The sequence below is a fragment of the Dermochelys coriacea genome, chromosome 3 (genome assembly GCF_009764565.3).
Source record: "Dermochelys coriacea isolate rDerCor1 chromosome 3, rDerCor1.pri.v4, whole genome shotgun sequence".
Taxonomy (NCBI): Eukaryota; Metazoa; Chordata; order Testudines; family Dermochelyidae; genus Dermochelys; species Dermochelys coriacea.
This window is the reverse complement of record NC_050070.1, coordinates 28,309,297-28,334,443: the sequence shown is the minus strand read 5'-3', so window position 1 is coordinate 28,334,443 and position 25,147 is coordinate 28,309,297. Positions and strand designations below refer to the sequence as shown.

At 42.2% G+C, this 25,147-nt stretch overlaps 1 long non-coding RNA gene across 2 annotated transcripts; it reads left to right on the top strand.

Annotated features, from left to right (window-relative positions):
- The first annotated feature begins 956 nt into the window (after positions 1-956).
- Positions 957-24,041, top strand: LOC122459216. Of its 2 annotated transcripts, XR_006279748.1 has the most exons (4): positions 957-968; positions 15,748-15,751; positions 20,317-20,364; positions 23,459-24,041. It is a non-coding gene; the product is annotated as an uncharacterized LOC122459216 (long non-coding RNA). The 2 variants fall into 2 exon arrangements; XR_006279749.1 differs by lacking the exons at positions 957-968; positions 15,748-15,751 and having other exon boundaries at positions 20,278-20,364.
- The last annotated feature ends 1,106 nt before the right edge of the window (positions 24,042-25,147 follow it).

The window sequence follows — 25,147 nt, the reverse complement described above, 5'->3', positions numbered from 1 at the left end:
AAGTTTATAGAATACTACTAGGAAAAAAACCCTTATTCATCATTTCTGTAATGGAACATATGAATTATTTATACCCACGACTGAATTATTAAAAAAAGAAAATCACAATGGCAAACTCCTCAGTACATTATTGGCTTCATTCCTCTAAAGACCAGGCGTATTTGTATTTTTCCACAGTATATACATGATAATTAAACACAAATAGAACACTTTTCAAATGAATTCTTAACCCTGGAAGCTTCGAACGATAATCTTGCTTAATAAATGCACAGCTTTCCTCCTGTGCAAGCAGAAATCAAAGTTTCCTGAAGGAGAACATTCTTAGCAGTCAGCAGCAGCCTGCACTTAGCAAAAGAATGATACAGGATTAATACAGACACCTCATTTAAAAATGTACAGCCCTGAGCCATGTTATAACTACTGTATCTACATAAATGTTTATTAAAAACACTGCACTCTTTATAGGATGGTCTCAGCTGATCCATTCCTATACATTTTCAAAAAAAGTATGCTGAAGCAACGCCTGAGGCAGGCAACAGTTCTTGTGTCTCCCGCACTGTGTGTAATCTCCTGTGACTCCAGATCAGTTCTCCTCCCTTCACCATGATTCCCCTTCCCCCAGTTCGAGTCAATTAGCCTCCCTCATTTTCTTGCTGTAGAAAAGGCTCTTACACTACCTTGCTCCGCCTTTTATACTGCTCCATGGGCTTCAACACCCTGCGTTCTCCCATTCCTTTATTACCTCTGTTGGAGGTGATCTGCCCATTCATAACAATGGAGGGGAATCTTATGGCACTGTACCTGTTGTGGTGTTTCAAGGACTGGCTCTGTTTTTCCCCCCACATCCCTTTCCAAGGGGGCCTTCTATTCCTAGTCCCTCCTGATCTGAGTCTCGGGGAGCAAAAATGTGCCTTTTCCAATACAGGTAACTTTTTCCTTACCTGCAGTGAGAGTTTAAAAGCCTGAGAGTTTTCTCTTGAGTGAACCCCACAAATTTCAATCTGTGCTTTTGCTACCACTCTGTATATACTCATGGAATAAAAGTGGTCTTAGTAAAGTACTCTACAGAAAGGGCACAATGGTAATGTAGCCAGCTCTTGATTTTCTTTAAAAGAAATGGGAGAAAATTCTAAGGGCTGTTATCAATGCATCAAGGGGAAAATTAATCTCCATTTTCCACAGCTGTGGAACACTCTGTCTGAAGAGAACCATTACAGCTTTGCTGTGCCATGATGCATGGGGAGGAGGGAGAGAAACAGAAGAGAGGGCAAAAGATAGAGGACTGAGGATTCATTGAAAGAACCTGACCATGGATGTCTCTACCCAGATCTTGGTGTGGGTTTGCAGGGATTGTGGCCTGCATTTCCCTTTCAGAGATAGCCAGGTTGGGGGACCGTCCAGGGTGAAAGGTGCCTGCTGGTGCAATCTCTCTGGAACCAGGTGGGAGAGCAACAGGAGGCAGCAGCTAGGTTGAGATGCATCTGTGCCCATAAGGAATTCATAGAGTATTCATATGGAGACCTCCAAGTCTGAGGAAGCTATCCACCTAGAGAGGATTGCTGTCAAACCACCCAGAGAGGAGGGTATGGCTCTGTCACAGGGAAGACACTGATTTCTGGTGGCAGGAAGTGCTCCACCCCTGCTCCCAACCCACTACCCATAGTGAAAAAAAAACTTATGATGCTCTGGCAAGGAGCGATGAGGAATTGCCCCTGAAGTTGGAGAAGGAGCTCTGTACTTCCAAGGTTGGGATGATTGCAGCCACCACTCCCAAGAGGGAGCACAGGGTAGTGCTAGTCAATGACTCCCTTCTGAGGGGACATAGGTGCCTATCTGACAGCTTAACCTGGCATCCTGGGATCTATACTACTGACCGGGGCCCATATCAGATGTTACAGAGGGATTGTAGAAGATTATCTTGCCCTCTGACTACAATTCCAGGCTGCTCATCTATGTGGACAACAATACTGTGAGGTTTGACTAGGGATGTAAATACTGTTTAAAAAGTCAACCATTTAAATGATTTAAAATATTTCATTTAAACAGTTAACCAATTAAGCAACTGGGGCTGATCCTGCCAGCCAGCACGGCTGAGGCTGGAGTTACTCCTGCCGGGGCCAGCACTGCTCCTGCCAAGTGGCACGGCTGGGTCTGCTCCAGCCAGTGTGGGATTAACGGTTAAGGTGGGTTAACCAGTAAGACTCATGTTACTGGTGAGCATTTTACATTCCTAGATCTGACCCTGAGCAGATCAGACATGACTACAGGGCTCTAGGAGTAAGGGTGAAGGAGCTTGTGGTGCAGGTGGTGTTGTCTTCAATCCTTCCAGTCAAGGGTAGGGGCCCAGGCAGAGGCAGATGCATCCTAGAGGTGAACGTCTGATTGCCTAGATGGTGTTGCCAGGAGGTCTTTGGCTTCCAAGAACAGCATGCTGTGATCAAGGAAGCCGAAGGACTTTGAGCAGAGATGGGGTCCACCTATTGAGAAAGGTGAAGACTATCTTTGGATACAGACTAGCTAACCTAGTGAGATGGGTATTAAACTAGGTTTGACAGGGGTAGGAGACAAAAATCTACTGGTAAGTCAGAAACAGGGAAATCTAGGCCTTTTTAATTTTTAATCTGTATCAGGGACAAGGGAGAGACAAGAGGGGCTATAGAAAGGAAATAAAATTATCATCTTAGATGGTCAGTATACTAATGCAAGAAGTATGGGGAACAAACAGGAAGAACTAGAAATACTGGTGAATAAACACAACTATGACATAGCTGGTTGGATAATACACATGGACTGAAATATTGGGTTAGATATATAATTTTCTCAGGAAGGACAGACAGGGGAAAAAAGGGAGGAGGTGTTTTGTATATCAAAGATGTACACACTTGGACTGAGGTAGAGATAGAAATAGGAGACAGACTTGTTGAGAGTCTCTGGGTAAGGACAAAAGGGGTAAGAAAAAAAAAAGGACACCATGGCAGGTGTCTCCTATAGACTACCTAACAAGGAAGAAGAGGTGGAGGAGTTTTTTTTAAAACCCAACAATGTCATCCAACGCACAAGACTTGATGGTGATGTGGGACTCAACTACCTAGACATCCACTTGGAAAGTAATACAGCAGGGAACAGATGATACAATAAGTTCTTGGAATGCATTGGAGACAATTTTTTATTTCAGAAGGTGGGAAAACCAACTAGTAGAGAGGCAGTTCTAGATTTGATGTTGACAAATAGGGAGGAACTGGTTGAGAATTTGAAAGTGGAAAGCAGCTTGTGTGAAAGTGATCATGGAATGATGAGTTCATGATTTTAAGGAATGGTAGGAGGGAAAAAACAGCAAAATAAAGATAAGGGATTTCAAGAAGGCAGACTTCAGCAAACTCAGGGAGTTTAGTAAGACCCCATGGGAAGCAAGTCCAAGGGGAAGAACAGGTCAAGAAAGTGGAGTTTTTCAAAGAGACATTAAGGGCGTAAGAGCAAAATATCCCACTTCATACAAAAGATAGGAAGTATGGCAAGACACCACCCAAGACCCTTGGCTTAACCAAGTGATCTTCAATGATCTGAAATGCAAAAGAGTCCTACAAAAAGCGGAAACTAGATCAAATTAAAAAGGATGAATATAAACACAAGCATGTAGGGACAAAATGAGATTAAACTAGCTAGAGACAAAAAACCATTCCCAGAGTAGTTATTTGTGGTTCACAGTCATAATGAGTGGGATCCCTCAGGGATTGGTTCTGGTCCAGTTCTGTTCAAGATCTTCATCAATGATTTAAATAATGACAAAACATTTATAAAGTATGCAGATGATACCAAGCTCAGACAGGTTGCAAGTGCTTTAGAGGATAAGATTAAAATTCAACATGATCAACATACTGGCAAAATGGTCTGAAGTAAATAGGGTGAAATTATATAAGGACAAATGCAAAGTACTCCACTTAGGAAGGAACAGTCAGTTGCACACATACAAAATGGGAAATGATTGCCTAGGAAGGAGCACTGAGGAAGGGGATATGGGGAATCTTAGTTGATCACAAGCTAAATACAAGTCAACAGTGCAACACAGTTGTGAAAGAAAGGAGCAAACATACTGAGATGTATTAGCAAGAGACATGAGAAATGATTCTTCCACTTTATTCTGCACTGATTAGGCCTCAACTAGAGTCTTGTGTCCAAATCTGGGCATTACATTTCAGGAAAAATGTGGATAAATTCAAGGAAGTCCAGAAGAGAGCAACAAAAATGATTAAAGGTCTAGAAAAAGTGACCTCTGTGGGAAGATTGAGGGGGAAAAAAAGGTTTATTTAGTCTGGAAAAGAGAACACTGAGAGGGGACATAACACTTGCAAGTACAGAAAAGGTTATTACACGGAGGGTGAAAAATTGTTCTCATTAACCTTTGGATAGGACAAGTAGTAAGAGGCTTAAATTGCAGCAGGGGAGGTTAGGTTGGACATTAGGAAATCTTCCTGTCAGTGTAGTTAAGCACGGGAATAAATTCTCTAGGGAGGCTGTGGAATTTCCCTCATTAGTGGTTTTTAGGAGCAGGTTATACAAAGACCTGTCACAGATCATCTAATTATTATTTAGTCTTGCCTTAAGTGTAGGGGACTGGACTAGATGATCTATTGAGATCCTTTCCTGTCCTACACTTATGAGTCTATGCTTGCTACAAGGATGTAAAAGCCCTATGTAGGTGTAAAAGGATGAAGGCACTGTCCTCCTACCAGGACAAGTGCTGCTCTTTCTGAGTCAGCTCACTCCCTAGGTTAATTCTGTCTTAGCATTCTCAAGAAAGCTAGGAAAGCAGTTTCCAGCAGGGTTAGTTGTTTTATTTAAGCCTTCTTAAGAAATCAAAACCTTAGAGACTTTCATCAAAAGTCTGTAGGGCAAGCACCCCCTGCCCTAAACAACACTAGTAACCAAAATCCCACCCAAGTTCCTGCTGCCATCTTTTATAAGGGTCAGCTAATTAAGTTCCAGCTCATTCTCAGGTGCAGCAGATGGGCCAGTCAGCCAGGTGCAGGCCTCTGGCCCCAGAGCAATGATATCCCTTATACCTTCACAGTAGGTTATTCCTAGACAGGAGTAGCCTCCATGGTACTGCTCTGCAATTGCACAGTGGCCTGTAGGGGACAATTACTCCCTCCCTTCTCATCACCCAGCTGCTCAAGTCAGGTATGCAGGGCTGGATTTGCCCCTAAATAGTTGTCCTACCTTCTATCTTTGAAGGTGAGAAGGAGCTATGAATAACATTTTAAGTTCAGGTTTTAAATAATATGGTCCTAGGTTTGGCTCTGTAATGCTTTCTGAAAAGAACTGAGGACTCAGCTGGCACTTAAGTGAAGAGTTAGGCTGAAGTCCAGGAAGGTGAATGCATGGCAGAAGTGATATACAATTTTCCCTGATGTCCTAATGAAGCTGGCCTTAGGCACAGATTGAGAACTCTACCTATTAGAGAAGGCTGGGCCAGTAAAGCATAGGTGCATCTTCCTGCCCCTGCCTCGCCCTGCTGGCCAACCCATTAAGCATGTATTGCAATCACTATGGTGCTCATGTAACTGGTTAAGAGGAAGCCATGCGCAATATCTCACATCCAGTCTCCATCTCTTTTCAGTGTTGGAATTCAGCTGCCTAAACTGGAATGTGATGGGGACTGGATAACATGTTTTGTCCTGGACATTTGGGGCTCTCACAGAATATCAGGGTTGGAAGGGACCTCAGGTGGTCATCTAGTCCAACCCCCTGCTCAAAGCAGGGCCAATCCCCAACTAAATCGTCCCAGACAGGGCTTTGTCAACCCTGACCTTAAAAACCTCAAAGGAAGGAGGTTCCACCACCTCCCTAGGTAATGCATTCCAGTGCTTCACCACCCTCCTAGTGAAAAAGTTTTTCCTAATATCCAACCTAAACCTCCCCCACTGCAACTTGAGACCATTACTCCTTGTTCTGTCATCTGGTACCACTGAGAACAGTCTAGATCCATCCTCTTCGGAACCCCCTTCAGGTAACTGAAAGCAGCTATCAAATTCCCTCTCATTCTTCTCTTCTGCAGACTGAATAATCCTAGTTCCCTCAGCCTCTCCTCATAAATCATGTGCTCCAGTTCCCAATCATTTTTGTTGCCCTCTGCTGGATGCTTTCCAATTTTTCCACATCCTTGTAGTTTGGGGCCCAAAACTGGCCAGTACTCCAGATGAGGCCTCACCAATGTCAAATAGAAGGGAATGATCACGTCGCTCGATCTGCTGGCAATGCCCCTACTTATACAGCCCAAAATGCTGTTAGCCTTCTTGGCACAAAGGGCACACTGTTGACTCATATCCAGCTTCTCATCTAATCTAGCCCCTAGGTCCTTTTCCGCAGAACTGCTGCCTAGCCATTCGGTCCCTAGTCTGTAGCAATGCATGGAATGCTTCTGTCTTAAGTGGAGGACTTTGCACTTGTCCTTGTTGAACCTCAGATTTCTCTTAGCCCAATCCTCTAATTTGTCTAGGTCCTTCTGTATGCTATCCCTACCCTTCAGCATATCTACCACTCCTCCCAGTATAGTGTCACCTGTAAACTTGCTGAGGGTGCAGTACACAACATGCTCCAGATCATTAAAGATATTGAACAAAAGCAGCCCCAGGACTGACTCTTGGGGCACTCCACTCGATACCAACTGCCAACTAGACGGAGCCATTTATCACTACCTGTTGAGCCCAACAATCTAGCCAGCTTTCTATCCACCTTATAGTCCATTCATCCAGCCCATACTACTTTAACTTGCTAGCAAGAATACTGTGGGCAATTGTATCAAAAGCTTTGCTAAAGTCAAGGTACACATCCACTGCTTTCCCCTCATCCACAGAGCCAGTTTTCATCATAGAAGACAATTAGATAAGTCAGGCATGACTTGCCCTTGGTGAATCCAGGCTGACTGTTCCTGATCCTTTCCTCTCCTCTAAGTGCTTCAGAATTGATTCCTTGAGGACCTGCTCCATGATTTTTCCAGGGACTGAGGTGAGGCTGACTGGCCTATAGTTCCCCAGATCCTCCTCCTTCCCTTTTTTAAAGATGGGCATTACATTAGCCTTTTTCCAGTCATCCAGGACCCTCCCGATCACCAGGAGTTTTCAAAGATAATAGCCAACAGCTCTGCAATCACGTATGCCAACTTCTTTAGCACTCTCGGATGCAGCGCACCCAGCCCAATGGACTTGTGCTCGTCCAGCTTTTCTAAATAGTCCTGAACCACTTCTCTCTCCACAGAGGGCTGGTCACCTCCTCCCCATGCTGTGCTGCCCAGGGCAGTAGTCTGGGAGCTGACCTTGTTTGTGAAGACAGAGGCAAAAAAGCTTTGAGTACATTAGCTTTTTCCATATCCTCTATCACTAGGTTGCCTCTCATTCAGTAAGGGGCCCACACTTTCCTTGACTTTCTTCTTGTTGCTAACGTACCCGAAGAAACCCTTCTTGTTACTCTTAACATCTCTTGCTTGCTGCAACTCCAAGTGTTATTTGGCCTTCCTGATTTCACTCCTGCATGCTTGAGCAATATTTTTATACTCCTCCCTGGTCATTTGTGCATTCTTTTTTGTGATCATGTTTATCAGCAAGGATTTCACTGTTAAGCCAAGCTGGTCACCTGCCATATTTACTGTTCTTTCTACACATTGGGATGGTTTGTTCCTGTAAACTCAATAAGGATTCTTTAAAATACAGCCAGCTCTCCTGGACTCCTTTCCCCCTCATGTTATTCTCCCAGGGGATCCTGCCCATCAGTTCCCTGAGGGAGTCAAAGTCTGCTTTCCTGAAGTCTAGGGTCCATATTCTGCTGCTCTCCTTTCTTCCTTGTGTTAGGATCCTGACCTCAACCATCTTATGGTCACTGCCTCCAAGGTTCCCATCCACTTTTGCTTCCCCTACTAATTCTTCCCAGTTTGTGAGCAGCAGGTCAAGAAGAGCTCTGTCCCTAGTTGGTTCCTCCAGCACTTGCATCAGGAAATTGTCCTACACTTTTCAAAAAGTTTCCTGGATTGTCTGCACCACTGTATTGCTCTCCCAGCAGATCAGGGTGATTGAAGTCTCCCATGAGAATCAGGGCCTGCAATCTAGTAACTTCTGTTAGTTGCTGGAAGAAAGCCTCGTACACCTCATCCCCCTGGTCTGGTGGTCTATAGCAGACTCTCAGCATGACATCACCCTTGTTGCTCATGCTTCTAAACTTAATCCAGACACACTCCTGCAGTTTCATACCAGAGCTCTGAGCAGTCATACTGCTCTTACATACAGCACAACTCCACCTTTTCTGCCCTGCCTGTCCTTCCTGAACAGTTTATATCCATCCATGACAGTACTCCAGTCATGTGAGTTATCCCACCAAGTCTGTTATTCCAGTTACATCATAATTCCTTGACAGTGCTAGGACTTCCAGTTCTCCCTTCTTGTTTCCCAGGCTTCTTGCATTTGTGCATAGGCACTTAAGATAACTTGCTGATCATCCTGCTTTCTCAGTATGAGGCTGGAACCCTCCCCCTCGCACTCTCCTGTTTGTGCTTCCTCCCGGTATCCCACTTACCTCAGGGCTTTGGTCTCCTTCCCCCGTGAACCTAGTTTAAAGCCCTCCTCACTAGGTTAGCCAACCTGCTTGCGAAGATGCTCTTCCCTCTTTTCATTAGAGGGAAACTGTCTCTGCCTAGCACTCCTTCTTGGAGCACCATCCCACGGTCAAAGAATCCAAAGCCTTCTCTCAGACACCACCTGCGTAGCCATTCGTTGATTTCTATGATTTGACGGCCTCTACCCAGGACTTTTCCTTCCACAGGGAGGATGGACGAGACCATTTGTGCCTCAAACTTGTTTATCCTTCTTCCCAGAGCCATGCAGTCTGCAGTGATCTGCTGAAGGTCATTCTTGACAGAATCATTGTTGCCGACGTGGAGAAGTAGGAAGGGGTAGTGATCCAAGGGCTTGATGAGTCTCACCAGTCCCTCCATCACATTGTGAATCCTAGCTCCTGGCAAGCAGACTTCTTGGTTTTCCTGGTCGGGGCGGCAGATAGATGACTCAGTCCCCCTGAGGAAGGAGTCCCCAACCATCACCACCTGCCTCCTTCTCTTGGGAGTGGTGGTCATGGAACTCCCTTCCCTAAGACAGTGCATCTCATGCCTTCCAAAGGCAGAGTCTCCTTGTGCTCCCTTCCCTCAGATGTATCTAGTCCACTCTCCACTTATTCAAAGCACATTGAAGACATACAGGCACTTGGAGAAGAGTTGGGCAGAGGGTGTGGAATAGAATTTCATGGGTTTACTTGGACTATGATTTACTGGCGAGTATCTTTGAACATTTTTATTTTGACATTGTGACTATTTTTGTGAAAACACCTGGAGCAACTGGATGGGCACCTATTAATACAAATCTGAATAAGGGCCATTGACTTCAACTGGAGTTGTGAGTCCTCCGCCCTTCTGAAAATTAGACTAAGTACCATTGATTTGGAGATGAAATCACAAAAGCAAGGAAATTGAGTGAAGGCAGTTCAATCTATTATGCCTATGGGCACTGAAATGTAAGCTTGGGCCAGATTCTCAGCTGGAGTGAATTGGCCTACTTCCACTGAAGTCAAGCAAGGTAGTCTAATTTACACTAGTTGAAAATCTGACCTGACTACTACTGTTATTTTGTTTGGATTAGACACTTAAGATTAAACTTTCTCATGAAAAATGGGTAGATATATTTTTTTGCCCATATAAGTTTATCAAAATATTACACTGAAACTCAAACTTTTGACCTGCATTAGATTTGTCATGTACTAATGGTGACATCATTATCTCTTGATATATAAAAGACAGCTACCTCACAATTTCTTGTGGGGGCAATCCAGAGATGCATGCTGGCTTTCATGAGACAATGAACAATCCCTTGAGCTGACCTTCCCACATGCATGGAAGAAGGTGAAGAACTTTCACAGATGAAGGAGAAGCAGAGATGCACTGGGGGCCAAGGAGCAGATGTGGGGTGGTTTGGGGCAGTATTAACTATCTGGGGAGAAACAAAATTCATGTGGAGGCTGTGGGGGTGTATAATTGATATAGCAGCTCACAGGCTGAAATGGCATCACTCCCTACAAAATTGAGAGAGTTGGCAACACTGTGTGTGTGTGTGTGTATTTTACACACACACACACACACACACACACACACACACACACACAAGATTGGTGGGGGAGTTAAAATAAATCTGAAGCCAGGCCTGTGAAGGGGTTTGCCCTCACACTGACAGAGGGGACTAACAAGCTCCTCTGGGCCTGTTCAACACCAATGAGGTGCACCTGCAAGGCGTGTCCCCCTGGAGAGTAGGGAGCTTAAAATGAAAGACATGCCACAGGCAGAGGTGGTAAAGAGGGTGAAGGTTACTCTGTGGTAGACAGGCCTGCCTAGAGGGAAACAAGAACAAGCCTCACTGCTCCAGAAGCTGTATGACCCAGCTTCAGAGCAGCATGGGTGGGAAAAAGCTTCACTGTGAAGTTCTTCTGCAAACTTCTGTGCACTCTTAGGAATTTTTTGAAATCCCTCAACTGATAAGACTGTAGGTATGACTTTGCTTTGGCCAGTTGTTCCATTCCTCCAGATATATCAAGGTCAACACCTTGGAGTCTCTTGCTTACAACATTTCAAAGGTTATGTCATGCCACAACTCTAAGCCACACTGAAATTTGAAGTTATTTCCCTCTACCACTGTTCTCCCATGAACAGTTCCTGTCATAGCATTATCCTCCATAATGCAACTGGCATCATCTTCCCAATTTGGTGTTTGATAGGCTTTATCCCCTCCACTCAACTTTATCATGTGGCACTCAGTGGTTTCAGTGTAGGAGGATGTTTCCAGATGTTGCTTCAAAATTTGCCATCGATGAGTTGATGCAGAGAAAAATACATAGATGCTTGAATTACATTAAAAAATTCAGCAGCCTCACTAGAAGCTGAAGCTGCAGCTGCTTCACTGACCACCAAGTTCAATGAATGAGAACCGCATGGGACAAAAAAGCTCAAGGGTTTAACTCTTGGATCCGTGTCTGCACTCCTCTGTTCTTTCCTCTCATGTTGGAACCATTATTGTAGCCCTGACCTCTCATGTCAGCTATTGCAATTCCTGTATCTTCCAGTTTTTTAAGTAGCATATTTGTCATACCAGCTCCTGTAGTATCAATGTCAATAAATTCTAGAAAATTTCTGACAGTCACCATTGCAGGGACATTTTCACTAGGTTCTGTTACAAAATGCACCATTACAGTCATTTCTTCCATATGGCTAATGTGAGGTGTGCAGTCCAGAATAACAGAGTAATAGCTTGTTGACTTCAGATCTGCCACAATCTTGTTTGACTTGTTGCAGAAACTGCGTGAACTCATTTTGAATTGTTTTTCCAAGGTAGTGGTGTGTGTACATTTCTTGGGTGGTGACTCTTAGATGCTCCTGGAGTACAGCATCAGACTCAGTCATCAGCTTCACAATTTTAAGGAAGTTTTCATTGTTTGGCACATACAGCTGATCTGAAGTGCCACGCAGTGCTAGGTTTTGGGTAGCAAGCATTCTCACAACGGCAATGAGCCTTTTCAGAGCATTTTGCCAGTAAAGAGACTGATGCAATCTTCTCTTGATGCTGATCTATGGTAGCCTTTAACTTCTCATCTCAAGCTCATTCCACCTATGGAATGCTCACTGGTGATTTGCTGCCTCCTCATGGCATGCCAGATTTCAAGTCAGATTTTTCCAGTCCTTTGTTCCTGTAGAACCCAATGTGGCTGTGCCATAAGCATACAGCTAAGGGTAGCCTAGAATTCCTCCTTACCTGTAAGGGATTAAGAAGCTCAAATAACCTGGTTGGCATCTGACCAAAAGGACCAATGGGGAAAAGAAGATACTTTCAAATCTTTATGGGGGGGGGGGGGAGAAGAGGGAAGACTTTATTTGTACTCTGTGTTCTCTGGGGAAACAGAGAACCATCAGGTCAGAAAACTCCTCCTAAAATCATCCTAAAATGAGTCAATATTGCAAAAAAAAGAGTAAATAAATAAGTCAAGACGCATTAGATTATCTTTTGTTTTTAGCTTGTGAATTTTCCCTTTGCTAGAGGGAGGTTTATTCCTTTTTTGTAACTTTGAAAAAAAGCCTAGAGGGAGCTCCTCTGTGTTTGTGGATCTTCCATCCTGATTTTACAGAGGCAATTCTTTCACATTTTCTTTAAAATAAAATTCTTCTTTTAAGAACCTGATTGATTTTTTAGTGTCCTATAGACCCAAGGGGTTGGGTCTGTGCTCACTTTATAACCAATTGGTTAGGATATTATTCTGAAGCCTCCCCAGGAAGGGTGTGTGTGTGTATGTATATATATATATGAGGGCTTGGGAGGATATTTGTGGGGAGATAGGGCTCCAAGTGGCTCTCCCTGAACGTTTGTTTAAATCACTTGGTGGTGGCAGCATACCATCCAAGGACAAAAGGAATTTCTGCCTCGGGGAAGTTTTTAACCTAAGCTAGTAGAAATAAGCTTAGGGGGTCTTTCATGTGGGCCCCCACATCTGTACCCTAGAATTCAGAGTGGGGAGGGAACCCTGACAGGCTGGAACATTAGACTGGAAGAGTTTGCAACAAAGACAGTATGCAGCATTCTGGATTTTTGAGTACATAAGCCATGGCCTTTCCACTTTGTCACCATTTCACACCAGTAATGTGTTGGATGGAAACTTCTATTTTTGTTGTCTTTAGGGAACATGAAGTTTTTCACTTGCTATTGCCCATGCAGTACAAGGAAGTCCCTCAGGCTACTACTCAAGTGGGTCCACAGTGTTGTTTAAATCCTGTAGTCTGCAGACCCTGAAGTTACATAGTTAAAAAAAAAGACTATTGACATTTTAATAGCTGCTAGATGAGTGGGAATGTATAAGTTAGGCATGAATAATGCAAGTGTAGGTTCTGAATGTATAAAATATTTGCCTTGAATAGGGATACATTTTAGAAAATGTGTTCCCAGCTGAACCATTCAGTTTTATTTCATGAGCAATAAGGGAGGCTATGGCACCTTCTCCTATTAGTTGGTATTAAGTTTCTTTTAAACTCTTGCATATTATTTCATGTTGATTAAAAGTCAGTAAAATACATAGATGCACACACATCACAAAGAAATGAGCCATCATACGAGGAACTGACTGACTCTAAAACCCTCCAGCAGATTCTTGAGTAAAACATACCTGAGCATGGAGAGCAGTTGTTGCATGACAATGTGGTTCTGTGGAATGCCATTTATAAATATTTACACCAAATTCCTTCAAGTCCCTGGCACTGGAAAAAGTGAGCACATACAAATACTTGTGGACTACAAACACACAAAACTGGGGCATTCTACCCTCTGGACCCATTAATCGCTGGGGGGCTGGAGACAGAAGATTTTCAGGATTTTCACTCTACCACTCAATCTTCCATGCAGCCCCTGAACAGCATAATTCTAGGTCTCCTTGTGTGTGCGCAACCTCATGAAGAGGCTTAAAGGAATGCTCGTCACAGAAACAGCTTTCCCCACTTCTGCACCTCTGTAGCCTGATGACCTTTAGTGTGTATACAATGTATAGCCCAAGCCATGACCCTGCTAGCAGCCCTGTTGACGTGCCTCCACTGTAATCTGAGGAGACCACCTAAGGATGAGAAACTATTTCAGTCTCCATGCCAATTTAGTCATTGGACAGTCTGCTCAGATTACTACCACTGACTGTGCATGAGTTTGCCTGTGCCATGCGGGCCATTGATAGTTCAGAGTTTAAAATGCCAGTTACTGCCAAAGGTAGTGGCTTTTGTGGTGTGGGCCCTTGTCAGTTGAGAATGGAATTGTATTAAGAACAACTCAAGAAATGGACCATCATTGTAGCCAACTCAACATGCAGCTGTGATCAAAAAAGCAAACAATGTTAGGTAGCATAAGAAATTGGATGGTGAATTTTATGGAGAATATTATGATGCCTTTATCAAATCAGAGGCATGGTATCATCTGGAATACTGTGTGAAATGCTGGTCACTCCTTCTCAAACAGGATATTGTAGAACTAGCGAGTTTCAGAGAAGAGTGATAGCAATGATCAATAGCTTGGAAAAACTATTAGAGAGAATCCCAGCCTTTTCAATCTCTTAAAAAGGAGTGAATAAGAGGGGATATGATAAAAGTACACAAAATAGTGAGTGGTCTATAGAAAGATTGGGAATGTCTGTTCTCCCTATCATAACATTAAACACAAGGAGATCTTCAATGGAATTGAAAGGTAGAAAATTCAACACTGAAAGTTTTTCCACACAAGGCCCAATTAGACTGTGGAACTCATTACCACAGCAAGTCAAGGTCAAGAACTTAAGATTCAAAAAGGTATTGGAAATTTATGGATAATTAATTTTTACAAAATTTGTGTAAAGGAGATTAAGCCTTATGGTTCAGGTCTTAAGCCAATCTCTAACTATTAGAGAACAGGATGAAAGTGTGGGGGGTACATGGGTGAAAGGGAGGGGTCAGATTACCACACATCTGCCTACTTCAGGGTTCATTTTCCTCTGTAGCGTCTTATGTTGGCCATTGTTGGAGACAGGATACTGGTCTAGATGGATCTCGGATCTGATCTAGTCTGTCAATTACTATGAGTCCATCCATTCCATAAAGGCAATCAAACAGGCACCAGACGACAATATAGGTAATCTTTACTCACCTTGGCTGCATTAAAGTTTGATATAATAGTGGGAACACCATTATGTTTCAGTGTTGCAAATTGCTGTTTTTTTTTCCCCTGGAAGGACTATATTTTTGCAGAAGGCAAAAATGCACACAAATGACACTCCTGAGAGGATAACAAAGGTGCTGTTATGGGATCAAGCTGTGGAGCCAATAAGAGGTGGGTGGTCTGTGTGTAAGGAAGACTGATACAATAATGACTTACATTAATACGCATCAACATCAGCCAGGAACACCAGATGGTCACCAGCTGGGAGACAAAAAACCTCTTCATTTCTAAAAATGTGCATCTCTTATAAAATATCTTAATCACTATCAGCCTCTGTAAACTCAATTTTAACAGTCTGCTGTGGTGACTGAGTATAACACCATGTAGTGTACTATGTATGGGAAATCTAGATAATGCCGCAAATCTAGCTAAGGCATAACTGGAAGTCATATTTTAAGGTCACTCATTTTGTTTATGACTAAAAATCACAACTGAAACTATGCACATGGGGATAAAAGTTCACTGTAGTAAGCACACAGAGGTATGAGGCAATTCTAGGCAGCATCTGGGAGTAGGTAATTTTATCAGGGGGTTATTCTGTCCTCTCTTATCACAGAGGAAAACTTAATATTTCCTTTATGCTTAACTACATCACAGTGGCTAATATGTTAGGAAAAACAAAGTAATCAGAAATTGGGTGGTGCATTCCCCAAAGTAAAATAAAGAGCCTACAATGGAATATTAATAAGCCATGTGATGGAAACACTAAAGGTTAGGAATGTTTTTGAAAATGGGAGGAAATTAGCTTAGAGAGACTTGTATTGTTGACACAAGATTTGAAACTACATCGATTGTGGAGGTTCAGGAGCAACCTGATGGTATAAATGTGACTGGTTGACTCAACACAACAGGCCAAATTCACTTCTGCTACAAGTGGGCCCAACTTCATTAACTTCACTGAGATTTGCTCTGGTTTAAGTGAGTGATGGTTTTGAGATCCAAATACAAGAGGAGTTTACCTGGTAATCAGAATGCGAACATGTGGCTGAGCTACTATGTGTAAGCTCAGTTTTTCTTTTTTTTTAATCCCTTCCCAGCTAATATGCTATGGCACTGGCAAAAAACCATAAAGGGAGCAGCTTGCCCCTGTTTATTTATAAAACTGAAGTTACAGCAATTGCAATCAACAGACGTGGGAGGGAAAGGAGTAAAATATATAAGAATTATGAGCCAGATTACTTTCCGCAGATCTGTTTATGGAGGGCACTCTCAGCAAATGGATCTGTTCATATTCATGTGTAAGAGGAGGGTTCAGCTGCCCCCATCTCCTCCTTGGGCCCCACAGAGAGCTCTCCATGGGGTCACAAGAATGGGACAGAGGGATGGTTGGGACACACATTGTCCTTTCAGCACCATAAGGAATCTATTCAGGAATTAATATCACCTGAGGAGGATCCATACAGTCGGATCTCACTTTAAAGGGGGAGAGATAGCTCAGTGGTTTGAGCATTGGCCTGCTAAACCCAGGGTTGCGAGTTCAATCCTTGAGGAGGCCATTTAAGGATCTGGGCCAAAAATTGGCAATTGGTCCTGCTTTAAGCAGAGGCTTGGGCTAGATGACCTCCTGAGGTCCCTACCGACCCTGATATTCTATGAAGGGAAGATTCCAGGGTCTGCTGCCTTCAGGAGAGGCTCTGTCTTAAGTGCCACAGGTTAATTCCACCCTGGAACCATACCAACAGGAAGCTGTGGTCAGAGGGCCCAGGGAACCCATGAGAGCATGAATGACTCCTGACCTCAGACTCTAATGGATCTACTGAGATCTATCCAGATAAAGGGGAATCTAGAAAGTTTCTTGGTTGAACCCCCTGCTTTGTTCACAGGGGGCACATTTTGTTGCTTTCTTGGAAGCATTCAGAGAAAACACGAGGGTTTTCCCTACAGGATGGAGCAATTGAGGTCCATAAAAATAAGGTGTGAGAAGAGACCTACAGCACTGGTTTAATATATTCAAATCTAGATTAGGTCGAGAATGAGCGGAGTTTAGATATTTCAGTATAGTCAGTAGTAATTATGGAGACATATCACAACATAAAACAGTCTAATACATTTCAGAACAAGTGGCAGTCCCTGCTTAGATGATGTCTGGTAATAGGATGGAAAAGGTATTTCAGATCAGGATGGAGGTTTGTTGGTAAAACTGTGTGTGTGTGGGGAAAATATTTGCCATCACCAGCAATATATTTTTTTTTTTTTACCATTTTTTGTGGGCAATGAGCTCCAGTTTGAAACCTATCTATGTCTCAAGGGTAAAAAGTGTTTAACAACAAAGCAGAGTCAGACAGATAAAGCACAGCTTCTGTCTAGTCATGTCCTTGGAAAAATTGCCTTTCATTTATGACAATTATAAGTGAATGCTAGACTAGTGTTTGTCTATCCATCATGGATTTGAGCTGCAATCCTCTGTTATAACGGACTGTTGCAATAACATACAGTAATGATTCAAAATGCTGCACCTTTGTTCTGGACAATTAGGTTTCCCCAGTTTTCATTTAGACCTTGCTCAGACAAATTCCAACTGACCTGAATGAGAATTCTGCCTGAGCATGGACCTCAGGATATTGCCCTTAATGTAAAATACCACACCACTGTTTTGTTTTGTTTTTTTTTTTTAAATAAAAAGGGCTGACTCACACTGTACTAGTTCTGGTTTGCATTTTCAGCCGTAAACTTCAAATAATTCCCTTGACAAGTTGTTTTCTTTTTAAAAAAAGAAAACAAAAAAAAAAACCCAAGAACATAGTGCACTTCCCTTCCCACCCCTTTTCTGTACATATAGAAAGGCTTATGATTGTCTACTCCCCTTTTGCAACAAATCATTGTGCAACAGAAAATTAACATGTCCAGCAGTTTGACTTTGACTTAGATGGGTTGGGAGTGGTATTTGTCTGAAAAAAATTACATTGATTTGCTTCTCCCTTGCCCATGGTGATTGCAAAAGATCTGCTCACTTGTGGTGCTGAGTAACTTCCAGTCCCATTAAAGTCAATGTAAGTTGAGGATGCTCATTTGGCCTAAATTGTATTGAATAGGTATGTGTTCCCCCCCATTAACCAGTTACAGTCTTCATGCTACAACTAGGTTCTCAAGTATATAGTATCTTCAGCTAAAATTAACCAAACAGAGGAAATAGAGAGATCAAGATCAAAGATTTTCTTTTCCCGATTTTCCTTTTAAGGATCATATGTAATGTAAGGGAGGGATGTAATGTAATGTGAGGGAATGTAAAGTGACTGCTAAGAGCCTTGTCCTGGCCCCACTTGATAGAAGTGGAAAATCCTGTTCATTTGACAGGCACAAACTGGGTCTCAGTTTCTGATCTGTGTAGTTCTAGTGATACATACCTAGAGTTGAAATCCTCGCCAACCAATCAGATTGTTTCCTTAGTACAGAGCACGTTGTAACAGATTGTAATCTCATATGCTTTGCAATGAGTTATGGAATCAACAATGAAATTCATTTCTTTCCCAGCTACTCAGTTTCAAATTTACCAAAAACATTACTTTTTTAAAATTGTAATACTTTAGTCCAAATCACATAGGATCCAGACACAACCACCATGAACAGCAACTTATAGTAACATCACAGTGATGATACCACATTTACAAAAAGCCTCTTGCTACTTAATCAACCAATAAAGTTGAAAGGAATCCCTTAATTTGGCTGCCTCAAAGTTGACACAAGATGCAAAAGAATAGTTAAATAGTATTTTGTAACTTGGGCTTCCAAAGTGCCTCTTTCTTTACAGTCCATATTCAACAGCATATGTCAGACAGATGTTGCATTAAATTTGATGAGTTTGCATATGGTATTGATGCTCTGTAGATCAGAAAATTCTTGGATTTAGTTAATCTGTTAGGACCAAACTAATGTCTCTGAATATTCAGTAATTATAATTCAGACTGATGCAGCATATGCAATCTGAATAATATTATTTTGTTTTAGAGTCCAAGTTTCCAAAATGTCAACAATTACTTCATGTGTTTCATTTTAGATGGCTCACTAATTAAATCCTATTTTCAAAAACATTTTAGAAGAGAGAGTTGACAAAGCAGTTTAAAAATACTGTAATGGATCTTTTGTTTCCAAAAAACCAGTCAAATATTATAGCTATTACCACTGTTAATATTGTCCATGGTGGGGTTTTTTAATACAAATGTGTCACTCATTTTTAAATTTCATTTTAGAAATGTGTAACCTAGTAATATGAAAATGATCCCTGTTCCTGTGATCTTCTGGCAGACACGGCAGTAACAATTAAAGCTGTAAGTGTATAGTAACAAATATGTTTGTAGAAAATCTTGCAACATACTGATCAGGGATGGCTCCCTGTAGAATGTCTTTTAATCTGGATTGTGGAAGGTAGCAAGAAAATACAGCATGGTGGGTTAGTAATATGTGGATTTGAGTCACTTGTCACATGGAGCAACTCTTTCAAGCATTCCAGGGTTGCCCCAGTTTTGACTAAACACAAATGTAAAATGCTGTGAAAAGGGATGTGTATGTGTATACACCACACACACACACACACACACACACACACACATATGTATGTATAGAAATAAAGTGTTATACAAAGGTCAGGAGAAAATGCCTTTTAATAAATACTGTATTTTTCTAACATTGTTTCATAATTTTGATGCAGTAGAATGCAAAATACAACAAGCATGCATAGTTGTTTTTCCTATTTTACTATGCTTACCATCTGAACAGGGCAATTTTAAGGCATTATGTTACAGCCCTTACTAAAGCAAAACTCCTGTAGGACTTCTGGGAGAAGTAACATTACGAAGGAGGACAGATACTATCTGCCTAAGTTACTCTTATGGCCCTATCATGGGGTCCACTCACCACTGATGGTGCCTCCTCCTAGCAATCCTGGGGTTAGCATTGGCCAGGCATTGCCCCCTCCTCTGGTAGTATGTCTCTTGCTGCTCTCTCATCCTGTGGTCCCTTCCGCTCCAGGAATTACAGCTTTCTTTTTAATGACTCCAGCAGGGTCACACCATACATATTTTCCTTTTCCAAGAGACACTAAATTCTACTATCTTCTTCCCAGAATTTGAAGGGGGGGGGGGGGGACAAAAAACCACTACACCCCTTCAAATAAGCATCCTTTCCCTGCTTATATAGGCCCCACCTGACTCTGCCCAGCTGAGCCTCATGTCTAGTTAATACATCCCTGCTCCTTTTCTCCTCCTTCAGGTGCAGCCTGGGCAGTTAAGTGGGCCTAATTTACCCTTGCTGGGCCAGTACAGGGAGTACACACCAACACAGCCCTCTATTACCATTGTGTCTGAGCATCTGTTTGATGGGGTATTTACTTTCCCCACCCCATCCCCACAATTAAAGGGTTAATCTGGGCCTAAGTGGCCAATTAACCTGCCTACTTGCACCTAGAGGATAGGCTGGGGCTAATTAGTAATAAAGCCTAGACAGGGGAAGGTGGGTGAAGCCTGTAGAGGAGCAGAGGTGGAGAATTCCCTCTGTCTGGGAAGTAGCTTGGAAGAAGACTGAGGAGCAGAACGAAGTAGCTTCTTCTGGGTGAGCTAGAAGCCTGACTGAGGTTGGACTCCCCTAGTAAACTGCTGTCTGCCTGAACACGTTAGTGAGGGCAGGAATGTGCTAGCCTTGGGTAGTGGGGTTTTTGGAGAGCCTGGAATGAGGCATTGGGGGGGGAACCATAACAGTTGAAGTCTCTATAAGAGGTGGCCTATTGAGCCTGGCTGGGTTGAAGGTTTGATATTTTGGTTGCACTGTGATAAAAGTCTGGAAGGGGTTGGAATCCATAAAGTGGTCTGGCCAGAAGGTCAGGATGCTACTCTGGCTGGAGTAGGCCAAATGACAGGGGGGAAACAGGCAAAAATTGCCACACAGTGCCATAGCCAGCCAGGAGAAGATATGTTGGGGTGGCTACAACCTCACAGTATTAAATGTACTCCTCACAGCTATTATCCCTATTTCACCCGTGAGGAAGTGAGGCACCGAAGGACTAAGTGACTCCCCTTAAAGCACACACAGGCCAATGGCAGAACAGGAATTGAATGCAAGTCTTCAGCTAGCTCCTGAACCACTGGACCATCCTTCTCCTTCCTTTCGTACAGCACCCAAAGCTCCACGCTCAGGGCTAGCTATGCTGCTGTGTCCCTCTTCCAGAGGGTGAGGGTGCTGTTAGGGAGCAGATTACAGCTCCCCACTTCCTGGCCTGGCCATGTGACCTGTTTAGAGAGCTGGGGCTCTATAACAGGCACCAGCTGTCAATGGTCTGTAAGGGACTGTCCACCAGCTGTGGATTACAGGAATGTAACGCACTTTGGCCACTTCCCTGTCATATTCTTGATAGCATCCGACCAGCCATCCTTAACCTCCTCTGTGCACCTGCTAGTGCCTATAGGCCAGCTGTGTGTGAATGTGAGAGATGACAACCAGCACTCTTTAACAGAGGTAAAAAGTACTGCAGCTCAGAACACTCAACAGACATTTTCCTTGACTCTGATTTATGTAGGGGGGAGAGCCTTTAGCTACCTTCATTCAACTGTTCTGGCTTCACAAACTCTTAGAGGTATTTAAACTTGAAAAGAATGAAAAAATTAAAATAGCAATTATTAGAGACGAGTGAATAATTCTCACAAGGAATAACACACTAACAAAACTGTTTGCTCATGGAATGTCTTCAGGCTGATTGCAATTTTCACGCATTTATTTGTATTTGCTTGATACATTCTTTTATCACAGTGCCTTCTATAACGTGAAAACAAATTGCTATGAGTACTTGCATTCAAAATCTCAGCCATGATGGTTGATTGTGGTTGGTCACACTTAGTCCTGTGGGATTGCTTCCATTGAGGATAACTTCTGCAAACAAGAAAAAAGTAGGGAGAAATAACTGAGGCATCACATTTCTCAGGGTGGGGTACCTGAGGAGGAGGAGGAGAAGAAGAAATTGATTTTGAAAAAAAACTTCAGACCTTTTATTTTCTAAGCAACATAAGCTTTGCCTGCAGCATTATTCCTAGAAAACATAGGCCACTGCAAGGTTTATTGGTGAGGTACAGAGTCTACACTCTAGACACATTCCCAGAAAGTAATTGCTTATACATGTGGGGACCATAACTGACTAAGGTACAGTTGGATCTTATAACTCTAACTGCCTTTGTGCAGGTTTTTTTTTTTAAGCCCTGTTGTACTGTGCCTAGAAGCACCCCATTCCATATAAAATGCACAATTTTTCAGGGCAAATACCTGTACTTAAAATTTGTTTTCCATGAGCATTTGTGCAAGTAAGACCCAAATGCTCATGTAAATGCATCCAAAACAAATACATTTTAAAATCTGTGTAAATACTTGTACAACACTTTTTGTGGTATTTGCTGAGCTCTGTTTTCCTGATTGGATGAACCGTTGGCTTGTATGTTGCTTTTGAGGCCAAATTATTTTTTAGTCAATATGATGAATCTTTAATGTGATTAAATTTTTATTAGTCTAAATTAAAAATATTTATGGTCCATTACGTATTTATAATCCTATTCATGAAAAAATAATGGTCATCTCAAAGCAGTAATTCCTTGGGAATTATTAAAAAAGCTTCACTGCAGTTTGCTTTTTCCAGTCTCTTTCTTAGAATGGTGTATGCAGGGCAGTTGGTGAGCAAGGCATGCACATTTCTCACCACTGGCTACAACACAAATGAATATAGTGATGGATTAACACTTTCTGTTGCTCTGAATATGACTTAACTTTTTTCTAGTCATTACCAAAAGACAGGAAGTAAAGTTGTCCATTGGTAGCCCGCTATGTCTACTGTTGCTGTGGCACTGGTGCTGTATTCTGCAACAGACAAATCTTCAAATATATGCAATATTGCATTGCATATAGAGGCAACTCCATTCCTGCAGCAGTGTTACTGGAATCTTAGACCCTGAGTGAGCAAAGCATATAAGGAAGGGTTTAAGCTTTAATGTGAGTAGTCATGTGACTTCCAGGGGACTCTTTGCATGCTTCAGCTTAATTATATACTTAGGTTCTTTGCTGGATAGGGGGATTTAATATACACTGATTCTTTGCAATGTAGGCAAACTCTGTGAAAGCCCATGGCATTGTGTCTCTGAGCCCAGGTCATATAACTCAGGCTTACAGGGCTAAAATAACAGTGTAAATATTTGAAGGGGGAGGGTCTCAGAGCTCAAGATCCAGTCTGAGCAGGATCATCTACACTACTGTTTTGAGTGTTGACGTGATGCAAGTGCATGTCAACTGAGCTGGGCTCTGATACTCGGTGCTGTGGGTTTTTTTTTGCAATGTAGACATACCCTTAGTGTCTTAAAAACCTGATCCAAGATTGTCATTAACTTTAATGGGCTTTGAATTGGGCCCCAAATGACCTGACAGCCAGCCAGGGGATCATAGTAAATACATCAAGTAGAAATACTAATGGCATTAAAACACACGAAGTGTCCCTTTCTTTCTCTCTCTTAAGAGCTTTTGAAAATCCCACCCATAGTATTTTGACCTCCAGAGACACATTCTGTTCTGAGTTACATCCATGCAATGGAACTCTTAACAGTAAGACAGGTTTCAGAGTAGCAGCCATGTTAGTCTGTATCTGCAGAAAGAAAAGTCTAGTTTCTAAGGTGCCACAAGTACTCCTTTTCTTTCAACAGTAAGAGTAAAACTTGTTCATGCCAGAGACACAACCTTCTCCAGGGGCTGTCCCAGACTGTGGAATGAACTCCCCAAGGAATTAAGGACTATCTTAAACCACACCACTTTCTACTCCAAGTGCAAGGCATATGTCTTTGACCTTGCCTTCTGTAGTAGAAACACATAACCACAGATATATTTATTTAATGATAAAAATCCCTACCAACACAAGACACTCCACTGCATATGCTTCTTTCTGGGGAGAGAACTTGCAACATGTGACAGATGTGTAGTCACCTGGCTTATCAGAAAGCAGTCAGATATTACAGTGCTGATCATGGTATAAAAACCTACATAGTAGAGAATAGATATGCTTGCATGGATATCTGCTTTAAGGCAGACTGTTTTACTGTCTGCTGCAGCCCCCTCTGAAATCAGTGGGAGTTTTACCACAGATTTCAGTGAACCACATTATGAAACCTTTACTCACTTCTAATCACCAATGCAAATAGCCATACGGAAGTCACTGTGACTGTGCATGAATAATTGCACTAATGTGAATAAAGACTTCACAGTGTGGCCAAATGAGAGCTGGAATATGTATTACATGGGATTGACTGGCTTTGTAATCTCCATAAACCATGATAGTCATGCTATATGTCATTCAAAAAGTCACTTCCCCTACATTTGCAATTAGGCTATGGGCCAGATCCTCAGGTGGTGTAAAGTTGCATAAACTCCATTGACTACAATTGCCCACAAACTCAATGTTCTGTATTAATGATCTTCTTGCAGGTAACATGCAGAAAAATGGGTGATGCATGGCTATTTTTTGATGGATACAATGAAATTTAACTTGCACTAACTGCATTTATATCTGTAACTCAGTTTCTTAACTATAATTTATTTACCCTGAATATATTAGAACTGGTCAAAATAGTTCATTTTTTTTGTGGTGGAAAAAGGGGGGAAAAGTAACTTTCCTCATCCACATTTTCTTTTTTCAACCAGTCTTAGAATGTACCTATTCCTCAAATAAGTAGTTCCATGACTAGAATTTATAAAAAATGAATTCAAGAAATACACTTTGCCAAGCCAATTGTTTTTTGTTTCAAATTAGAGCTTCAGGATAGAAAGCAAAAGACTGTTGGGGGGGGGGGGGAAGGCATGACAAAAGAGGTTGAATTGAATCTGGTCTGTGGCAAACGTCCCAAATCTTTACTACACCAGGTTTACAAAATGTTTCTTCCCAGTCTCGTGTCTTCAAGCCATTGTGACAAATATAAATGTTATGTTGAGATGAGAGAGAGACCATAGGGACATATTCTTAGCTTTACAGCAATACAATCTTGAGCATGCATTACTTGGATACCCTCTTAACTGGAGCCTTGGTGAACAAGCCCTCGACAATTCACTTAATCAGCCTGAAACTAGAATTATGTACCATTCATCCAAGAGACTTGCTATAAAAGTGCAAACCTTTCTCTCTGCCTTCAGGAGACTATCTCCAAGCTGCTTTTGTTTTGAACCTGCACAGGAAGTTGAGTAACTATTATTTAGGTCATGTCCTTGTGCTTTCAGGATCATGTGATTCTGTTTTTTTGATAGCATTTTAATGATACGGGAAAGTGGGGTTTATGGTGGTGATTCTTTTGTGACAGAACAGTTTATACACACTAACTATGACAGAGGCCCTAATTATGTATAGA